Below are 10,768 nucleotides of genomic sequence, written 5' to 3'. Positions count from 1 at the left end.
TTTCTCGCTTTCTGTCTTTCTGTCTCTCTGGCAAGCGCATGTACCCTATAGCAAAAATCTCTCAAAAAAAAAAAACAATACTCAATACTGGAGGCTTTGGGAAGATGATATCCTGATGCGGGTTCCAGGCTGCCCTCAGAGTTCATTATTACTAACAAGACCATTTGTCCTAGTTCTTCAATCCTTCACAGTCATCATTTCTTCCCTAGTGTCTGACCTCCCGGCTGAACCCCCAGCACCAGAATGAGAGAACCTTTACACATATCATCAAGCCAGTCCCCACAAAGGCCGGAAGTCAAATCAGTTTTAAAATCCTCATCAAAATCATTTGTAGTGGTTTTGATACAATCCTTCGTTTGCTATGTGTTAATTTAAAAGTTAATGAGCCTCATTAGGACCTAGTATCTTTTACTGCAAAGTCCTAATAATAATATCTACTATAATCTCGTCAAAAATATAAAATGATTATGTAAAGTGCATCTCACAGCTGTTAGAACCTAATAGTTTCCTAGTAAATGGTGGCTGTTATTCTGGAGGTAAAGTAATTTAAAATATGACCTCATTTATGTCAAATTCTATTTGTAATTAACTCGATAGTAACTTCTTCAAGTTAAGGTACCATTTATATTCTTAATTCTTCTTTCATTTTCTTTAGTAACCCTGAGGAGAGTAGTATATTATTCATGCAGTTTGTTCCTGACAAGAATATATATCAAGACAATATGACTGTCAGTCATAAGTTGTTTATGAAATAAGATGTTATTATCTAGTCAAAAATTATATCACAAAAATGTTAATAGCACATTTCTTTAAATAGAACAAAATAAGAATCCTTAATTGGGGGTAAAGTTCAGAGAGATCTGAAAAGATATATGTACCATATTTAGAGGAGTGGAGAGATAAGTTAGAGAAATTAAAAGCAGAGACAAGAACTCATTAAATTTCTGATCAAGCCATCTTTATAAGTGCCCTAAAATATGCTAGTCTTTACATGGAATTTGTTTTAATTTGAGGGAATTGTGAGTAAAGTAGTTCTTTCAAATCAAACTACTACAATATATTGAAAATTAAAAAGCGGTATTTTACTATCACCTTTTTATTCCAGATAGTTTTTTCTTTTAGATGATTACTCAAAAGTAGTGAAACTTATAAAAATAACATTTCAATTTATCAAAATAATTATATGCTTCCTTGCTAACCAAGTTGAATATAGATAACTCATTCCTTATTAGCTTATAGGGGGCTTTTTTTTTCCCTTTAAATTAGGTCATTTGCTTTGCAGCAGTAAGACAAAAATTGTCTTTCATCAATCAATCTCCTTTTTCATAGGGAATATTAAATTGGTTGACCTTTTGTAACATTTGTCCGTGCCTGTAAAGCATCGTTAAAAGGCTGAATAAAAGTTACGATGCAGGTTGGTGAGCATTGGGGAACCTGAGTGGCTTTTAAGGAGCGTCTGTAATAATTATGAAAGCAGGGTGCTCCATCCATCCAGAAGTGGGAAGCCCTAATCCCTTCTGTTTTAAGAGATAACCATTTTTTCCATTTCCAAGAGAGTCCGCTTGCTCACACAGCCTGAGTTCAGAAGCAGTGGAATCTGATAACCGGACAAGGAGTAAACTTCACTGAAGCCTCAGCAAACTGAGCAACCCTCCCAGGGCAGCAGCAGTTTCCGTAATCATGGGGATAATCCCCAGAGACTCCAAGAATAAATGGACAACTGAGAAGAATATAAATGGGAGCTTTTGACTAAGCATTACTCTGAAGGAAGGATAAAGACGCGTGCACGGAAGCATTCACACACGGGCAGAGCTGAAAGCAGAGCAGAGAATAACACAGCCACCTATTTCAAAAAATCTGCAAACACAGAGACAACATTCCAGGAATGTAAAATGATATTAAATTGTTATTGGTACATCCAATTTCTCTGCAATATACTGGCTTGCTTTTAATTGTTTGTAAGAATCTTTATTATTTCTTTTCCCAAAATAGCAATTACTACTGCTGGAGTTTTCATGAAGTATTAAACATTCTGAAACCACAAACAATACATCAGCCTGAGGTAGAAAAAGAACTTAAGAGATGACTAGGACTAGCACACTGATATGGAAGGGACAGAAAAAAAGGAAGAAGCAAGAACAGCTACAGCACTAGACGGACCTGACAGCTAATTCCGACTGATGCTCGGCAGATTTAGTTTTCCATGGTTGACATTTGATGAATAAGAGCAATGAAAGCATTTTGTATTTGAAGAATGCTTCAAACTTTTTCTGTGTCTTTGCAAACCATTTTCTCAAATGAAGGAACTGAAAATTGAAATAACATGCCCAAGGTCACAAAATTAATGAATGAAGGTCTGGCCTAGAAACCAGACTCCTAATTGCCACCGTTCCTCACAGTAACAATACTGCTTTGGGGAGAAAAGACTTCAATCAGGAATCCCACACTTCAACATCTGGATATCTGACTCATAAAATAATGGCATTCTATAGTCTGAAAAGACTTCACATAGCGTTGAGCCAGGGTGTCCCAAACAAGGACCTTTTTTAAAAAATATAAAAATATTTTTCCAGCTCCCACATAACTGCAATTGGTCTTCTGGACCTTAGTGATTGTGGAAGTATATAAAGCATATGAATTCAAGGTCTCCTTGCAATTATTCCAAGGTTCATAATTTGGAAACTACTGATTTAGTCCAATCCTCTCATTTTACAGAGAGGAATCCAAAACCCAGGGAAATTAAGTGAATCACCCAAGGACATAAAGCAAGTTATTCAAAGAACCAAGAGTGTTACTACTGTATATTACTTTTCCTCTTCTCTCATTTGGAAACAATTTCTTTTTGTTTTCCTCTTGGCATATTGTGGCTGTAGTTATCATGAGATTTTGATTCTATTTTGAGTGCTTGGTTGACTTGGCAATGCTACTTTCCATACTGTTTCTTCCAGTTCATTCCAGTAGAGAATCCAATGATTTCTCCGTTCTCTGCTACTGATTGATAGAGTGCCAAGAAACTTAGAAGAGATTTAAGCAAAAAGAAATTTATTAAAGACAAAGATGATAAATAATATTACTAGGAAAAATACACTTGGGGTGTTTATCTTTGCAATCATTCAAATGATGACTTTAAACTGTTTCAGTTAATTCCAATCCTTCCTTTACACATTAGGGGAACCCTTCCTATAATACTTTGGAAAGGTAGAAAAATAAACCAAATGGTATATGTATCTCATAAATCATTGGGATGATCTGGTATCTAGGAGTTTTCTCTAAATTGATTCTGTGATTATCTCGATCCAAATAAGAAAATAGATAAAGTAGTATCAGCCTATATTTTGGAATTTTTCTTACACAAAATAACTTTTGCAGATGAAAAAGTAATACTAAATATGCTTTTTTTTTCAGATAGGGATCTTGTTTTAGTTTACAATGAGCAATTACTAAAAGAGAAATTTTTATTTGGTCAGAATGATTTGCCCTGAGAAAGACTATGGTTTCTATTATCTTTACTTTTACGTTTTCATCCCTAAATATGATAAAATAGCTGTGCCCAAATGGTGTCTGCTTTTTCTGACTGAGTCTTGAGGAGGAATTAAGCCACTGAGAAGTAGATTCCAGATGGCGTTTTTTCCATCATGTGGGAAAAGACAAAAATCAAGTATGATGTCTAATCAACTCAGTACAATGGGGTGTGGTGACAGACTGGTCTGGGTAAAGTGAGAGAAGCAACTAAAAGGACACATTTCAGTTAAGTGTCACATTTCTACAATGGATCATTTGCCTATCTTCATAATTATCTGGGTTCCAACGCCACTCTAATTTTTCCCCGTATGTTATGAGCAACAATAAAAAAAAAAAAAAAACAAAAACCTCAAGACTCTCTAGTTACATTAAATATATTGGGTTGTCAGAAAAGTCATGAGGTACTTTTGCACAGAAAAACACAGAAAAACTATGTCATGACTTTTCCAACAACCCAACAGTTGAAGGCGGTTACTGATCTATTCTCCCCTGGTCACATCTACTGAAGAACGATTATCAAGGGCATGAATTTGCCAGTATAACAGCTTTAGATAGCTTGAGATGGGTAAGAAAGTAAGATAAAAGAGTAAATAGATGCAACCAATAGGTATTACAACATTTCATCAAATCAAAGCAAATAATTAAAAGTTATTATGGAGGTTAAAAAGACAATTAAAAGTTATTTTGAAGGTTTTTTTTAAATGACTGAGAAAGTATAGTGACCCAAATTGCTAGAAAGTGTACACTCAAAACCCTATTACTGTAAGAAGCTGAACTAGTAAATTTACAGGTTCTGAGAGAATCTTGTAGGTTGCAGTATTTTAGTATAATGTACATATTCCAATTCTATGACTTAAACTCAAATTTATAAATCTGTGCATGCCATATCTCTTGCACCAAAGTTTTACTATGGGTAGGTGACAAATCTTCTTACCATATATATATATATATTTTTATTTTGCTATAGGACATGAACACTCACCAGAGACAGGATAAAGAGAGAGAGAAGCAAAGTGAAAAATCACCCCCCAGTAGGGATAGCGACAACACAGTCCTGTTTCCCCCATTCTCCTCTTGGGACTTGGGTGTACACCCCCCCCCCATAAAAAAGGCATGTTTTCAAGCTGCCAGATCCAGGACTCAAATCACCCACTCAGTCATGTGGGATCCAATCTCTCCAACCTCCACACTACCTGCTGACCTTCTTTTTGCCATATTCGTGGCTCACAGAATAATCTATGTCGGAGGCAGTGCTGATATCAAAGAAAAAGAAGAAGAAAAGTGACACACATTTCAAAGATTCCTAACTTTCTGCTTAAAAGTATCACACAGACTTCCAAAAATACATACTTCTATTCACGGTCCATTCACCAGTATAAATTCCATGGCCTGGCAAGCTCAAAAGTAGAGAGAGGCACCCATCCCTCCATTAGAAGGAACACTTTACTCTTGTGATGTGTTTCATTCTAAATTATATTTTTTATATCAAAGTTAAATTTTTAATTACCGGAGGGCATGTGCACTTGCCAGAGAGAGCCAGAGAAGGAGAAAGGACCCCTCAATGGGGCATAGCCACACCACAATCACTTCATTTTTCCACCCTGTCAGAATTTGGAGCACCCTCCCACCCCCCACAGGCACGTTTTTTAAGCCACTGGGACCAGGATTCAAACCACACAGTAGGCCATGTGGGATTTGACTCCCTTAATCACCAGGCCACAGGGTTGGTCCTAAAATTAATTGTATGACTACTTTTCCCCTCAGCCCATTTCAGGTATTTCCTAAGCTATCACCAACATCTTAGCCAACAAGAAGCTTGGGCTAATTTAGCTTGAGCTTTATTCTTGATGAGTCACGATGTGCTTTCATGAAACTCGGTTTATTTTAGAGTGTAGTATAATGCACTGGAACTTTCCATTAACTGATGAATTCTAGGCTAGATTAGAGAGTATTTATAAGAAGCTTAGATAAATCTTATAACAATTAGGACTTTTATAATCAAGTACAAATTCTGTTTTTCCTGATGTGTAATTTTTTAAAAATGTAATTCTATTTATCATTATTATTATTATTTTTAAATTTGTCACAGGGCATGTGTGCTCACCAGAGAAATAACAGAGAGCAGAGAAGAAGAAAGGGAAAGTGAGAAAGCAAGCTGCCAGGTCTGGACTAGAACCACAGTCAGCAAGGTGGGAGTCCAGCACATTAACCACTATGCCACCTGATTTAGATTTATTAGTGCTTTTTTCTAATTGAGGATAATATGGGGGGGGGAGGCAAAGACCAACAAGACTTTCTTACAGATAACACTCATTTGCATTAAAAAAAAATAACAAGAATAAAATATGTTACTGTTTAGAGAATTCTGGTAAAAAAATATAGGTATATATGAAAGATGAAAATCTGTTATCTTGGAGCCGGATGGTGGTACAGAAGTAATACGTGATGCTCTTCCTTCTCTTCTCTTCTCTTCTCTCTTCCTTTCTTCCTTTCTTTTGTCTGTCTGTCTGTCTTTCTTTCTTTCTTTCTTTCTTTCTTTCTTTCTTTTGAGAAATGCCACATTTCCCTCTTTTCCATTCTCCTCTTGGGATTTTAGGAACACAAACACACACAAGTCCAGTGTGAGTTTCAAGCGGCTGGGTCCAGGACTCAAACCGCAGTCGACTACGTGGGAGTCCAGTGGTATAACCATTGCGCTGCTCTCTAATATGTGGTGCTCTATAAGGCTGACCCACATGGGACTGTTTCAGGTTTACAACCAGAACCTGCATATTCCAGGCATGCACATGCCATGGTTTAGGACTGACTCAGGCTGGGAATGGATTGTGACATCAATAACCCATAAGGGTGTTTCTCTGTTTCTCTCTCTCTCTCTCTCTCTCTCTCTCAGATTTATTAGTGCTTTTTTCTAATTGAGGATAATATGGGGGGGGGAGGCAAAGACCAACAAGACTTTCTTACAGATAACACTCATTTGCATTAAAAAAAAATAACAAGAATAAAATATGTTACTGTTTAGAGAATTCTGGTAAAAAAATATAGGTATATATGAAAGATGAAAATCTGTTATCTTGGAGCCGGATGGTGGTACAGAAGTAATACGTGATGCTCTTCCTTCTCTTCTCTTCTCTTCTCTCTTCCTTTCTTCCTTTCTTTTGTCTGTCTGTCTGTCTTTCTTTCTTTCTTTCTTTCTTTCTTTCTTTCTTTTGAGAAATGCCACATTTCCCTCTTTTCCATTCTCCTCTTGGGATTTTAGGAACACAAACACACACAAGTCCAGTGTGAGTTTCAAGCGGCTGGGTCCAGGACTCAAACCGCAGTCGACTACGTGGGAGTCCAGTGGTATAACCATTGCGCTGCTCTCTAATATGTGGTGCTCTATAAGGCTGACCCACATGGGACTGTTTCAGGTTTACAACCAGAACCTGCATATTCCAGGCATGCACATGCCATGGTTTAGGACTGACTCAGGCTGGGAATGGATTGTGACATCAATAACCCATAAGGGTGTTTCTCTGTTTCTCTCTCTCTCTCTCTCTCTCTCTCTCTCTCTCTCTCACTTGTGGAAGAAATAAATAAGAATTGAAAAAGTAAACCTGCTGTCTGTCATACTCTACTACTAATATTTTCTTGTGTTTCCTTCAAAAATGCCAGCATAAGTTTAGGCATTCTTTTTTTCGGTAGACAAAATTTTTATTATTTACATTTAATCATGGTACGTCTTTACAGTGTACAACACGACTTCCCAGCATGAATACAGTGCTTATTGAGAATTATATAAATCACGCTGTGTTGCACCCTGCATTTTTCACTGCATACTACATCATGGCCACGTTCTATCAGTGCATGAGAGGCACTTCACTTTGTTTTGTTTACAATTTCAGAATTTCTAGTTTTACTGAAATACTGTAATAGTCAGATATCTAGTTCACTTTATATTTTCACCCTAAGTTTATATATCACAATATTTTTGTTGAAATACTAGTTGATATGCTGTTTGTATTGTGTCCAGATACAGAGACAAAATGTGTGGCCCAATAAGTATAATAAAGTATTTTCAATGTTTCAGGTGTCTGTTATTACCCTTCTTTTTGTTCTGTAAAATTGAGTACAATCCACACTGATATTACAAATATTACATAGGGAAGGGATTTTGCTCTGTTTTGTTCTAACTCTGAATTTTTCCTCTGAATTATATATTCCTGTTCACTATCCTTCTTCCTGCTAATAGAAATTCATATAAATTAAATGAACCAAAATTGCTAGATACCTTACAAACACTATAATTAGAAAGTAGCTTTGATTTATTTTATTATGCAAAATATGTTTTATACAGCAAATGTACTTTATCCCACCTCATTTAATAAATTTAATATAAGCCAATTCTGGTTATTGATACCAAAACAGGAAGGCAATTCATTTAACAAAATTAAATTTCTTATCTAACTGACTAATTATTTGTCCCAACTAGCTCTTTAATCCAGGAAAAAAAAGTTATCACTAGGTGTCTTTAAATCAAGATAGTGAAAGTCTGCTATAATTCACTTTCATTATAACTTTCCTTTAAAAACATAAAACAATTATTTTTAAAATATATCCAGCTTCTCAGCATTGACAAATTCCCTACTGTTGAAACTCCAAGTAATTTGTACATTTCCACTTCAAGGCAAGAGTCAATATCTCAGCCCCAGCCAGGCATAAAGAGATTGTGTGCTCTTCACCTCAGGCTTACAGTGGGAAGCCCTAACTTATTCTGACAATTGATTTCCTGAATCTGTGGCATATAGCTCTCATACATTTTTTATATGACTTCACCAACAAATACAAAGAAATAGTAAGCTACATTAGACACCAAATCTAGAGTTATTTTCTTTGTCTTTCTTTTTTTGTTCCTTCCTATTTCTACACAACAAGAGGAAGTTATTTTTAAAGACAGTTCTTAAAAATCATAGAATTTTCTAACTGAATCAAATTTTGTAAATAATCTAATCACTCCACTTTCTTCAGGCAACTCAGTCATTTTATAGATGTAGATACTAAAACCCAGAGAAATTACACAAATTATCCAAGATCTTACAAATGGAGACATGCAAATTAATTCTCCTTTACTTTTAGCTCCCTATTATTTTATAGTGCTAAAGTTAAAAAAAAAAATGCCAAGCCTGTGTCTATGTTTAGAAAATCATTCACCAAAACCTTCACTACCTTCAGAGCACAAAGACGGGCATGAATTTGCCCAATGTAAACTTTTGAATACCGACAGAGAAAATGAACAGACAAGGTAGACAATAAGTCTGACCTAAGCAATGAAGATGGAAAGTATGGGTTAGCTTCAAAATGATCACTTAGGAAATATGTTTTCTCAAAATGTAAAACAGGGCCAGCCCTGCAACACAGCAATTAAGGGAGCCAGATCCCACATGGCTGTCTACGGTTCATGTCCAGGCCCTGGCAACTTGAAACCACCTAGACACATGTCTCTGTAATCCCAAAATTATGACTGGAAGGAAGAATGGAGGAAAAAGGATTATAACATGATCATACCCCACTGGAGGGGTATTTTACTCTCTCTCTGTGAACACATACACCCTCTGACAATAAAATAAATATATCTTTTACCAAAACAGTGAGTTCTTCTTTAAAAAAGAAGTAAAACAGTTTTTTTAAGATGTCAGTCTAATATTTGCCCCATTCTTTTCATCTAAATGATATTTCTATTCTGGCCGAGTACACATAAATATCACTAGAAATTCTTATGGTAAATGTTTCATGTTGATCAAACATATCACAATGTACATAACACTAACATATATTTATTTTTCAAATCTACAAAAACTTTCAAGTACCTTTAAAAATATGATTCAAGCTAGTCTTCCAAAATCTACTAAACGTAGTCAGAAATATTAGTAATCAACGATTTTTGTGTGTGTGAAATCTGAGAAAAGTAGCTACGGTAATATTTGAGCAAAAGTCTACAGACGACACTACTCAAACTACTGTTCCTCTACAACACTGCATGTGTGTGTGTGTGTGTGTGTGTGTGTGTGTGTGTGTGTGTGTCGCTGTATGTTTATGTTAAGAAGTTTGGCTTTAGCATTTCTTTTTAAAATGCATAAAGCACTTTGTTACTGTGGTGAATAATTCATCAAACAATCAGTGATGTGTGTGTATGTATATTTAATGTGGAAGGTCATCAACTGTTTTAGAGGTCCCTCCCTAGCCCCACGGTGTATTTGAATTCAATTTATAGAAATACCATAAAATGTCGTTTTCCCTTGATGTGACAATTCATGGTTTTAATCATGCCTATAGCCTCAGGCTCTTCCAGTTGGCCTTAGAGAAAGATACTATAGCTTAAATTTAATTTTTAGTCATTTATATTTCATGCTCAGGCTGTTCACTTACAGAAATTGAAATCCTGACAGAAGTGAGAGGAGAGCAGCATTGATAATCTCTGCCACCTGAGTGTCCAATGAAATGTTGCCAGCAATCGTCTCGGCAGAACATTTCATCTGTTACCTTTTTCGGGTAAAAAGAGGCAGATCACATAGTAGCTCTGTAGAACTAACTACTCAATTAGGTAGCAAGACTTTGATGTAAAAAGGATTTGAGGAGACTGCGTGTTAAGACAAGGAAAAATGACAAAAGGATGAAGGAGAGAAATCACCTGTTTCTGTTTTCTTGGACACCACCAACATTTTTTTGAGGCAATGGAAAAATATACAAAACCCCTTTGGAGGCGAGAAAGTGCCGTGGTGATTGAGGCGCTAGATTCTCATGTGGTCAACTGCAGTTCGAGTTCCAGACCTGATGCTTGAAACTCACACCAGGCACGTGTGTGCGTGTGCCCAAAATCCCAAGAGGAGAAAGAAGAAGGGATTGCTGTGTTGTCATTCCCCTGTGTGTGTGTGTGTGTTGGGGGGGGGGTGTTATTTCTCACTTTCTCTCTGTCTCTCTGTGTCTCTCTGTGTCTCTGGGGAGCACATGAGCCCTAAAGCAAAAATCTCTCTTAAAAAGGCAAAAACAAAAACACAACCCTTTGACTGAGAGTTATGCTAAGGCTGAAATTACAAGTCTGGGCCAAGTGTCATTTGACCTTGCTAGGGAAGCCTGCAACCTGAATCTTTGATTTGAAATGTTTGTTCTCCTTATTTTTAGGAGTTCATAATCTAAATGCCTGAAGCTGTTTCTGCAGAACTCCAGGCCTGCAATTCTTAGCACCACTTAAAACATGACGAAACTTTGA

The sequence above is a fragment of the Tupaia chinensis genome, unplaced genomic scaffold, assembly GCF_000334495.1.
Source record: "Tupaia chinensis unplaced genomic scaffold, TupChi_1.0 Scaffold000362_1, whole genome shotgun sequence".
Taxonomy (NCBI): Eukaryota; Metazoa; Chordata; class Mammalia; order Scandentia; family Tupaiidae; genus Tupaia; species Tupaia belangeri.
The sequence above is the reverse complement of the archived record's forward strand: the minus strand, read 5'-3'. Positions refer to the sequence as shown.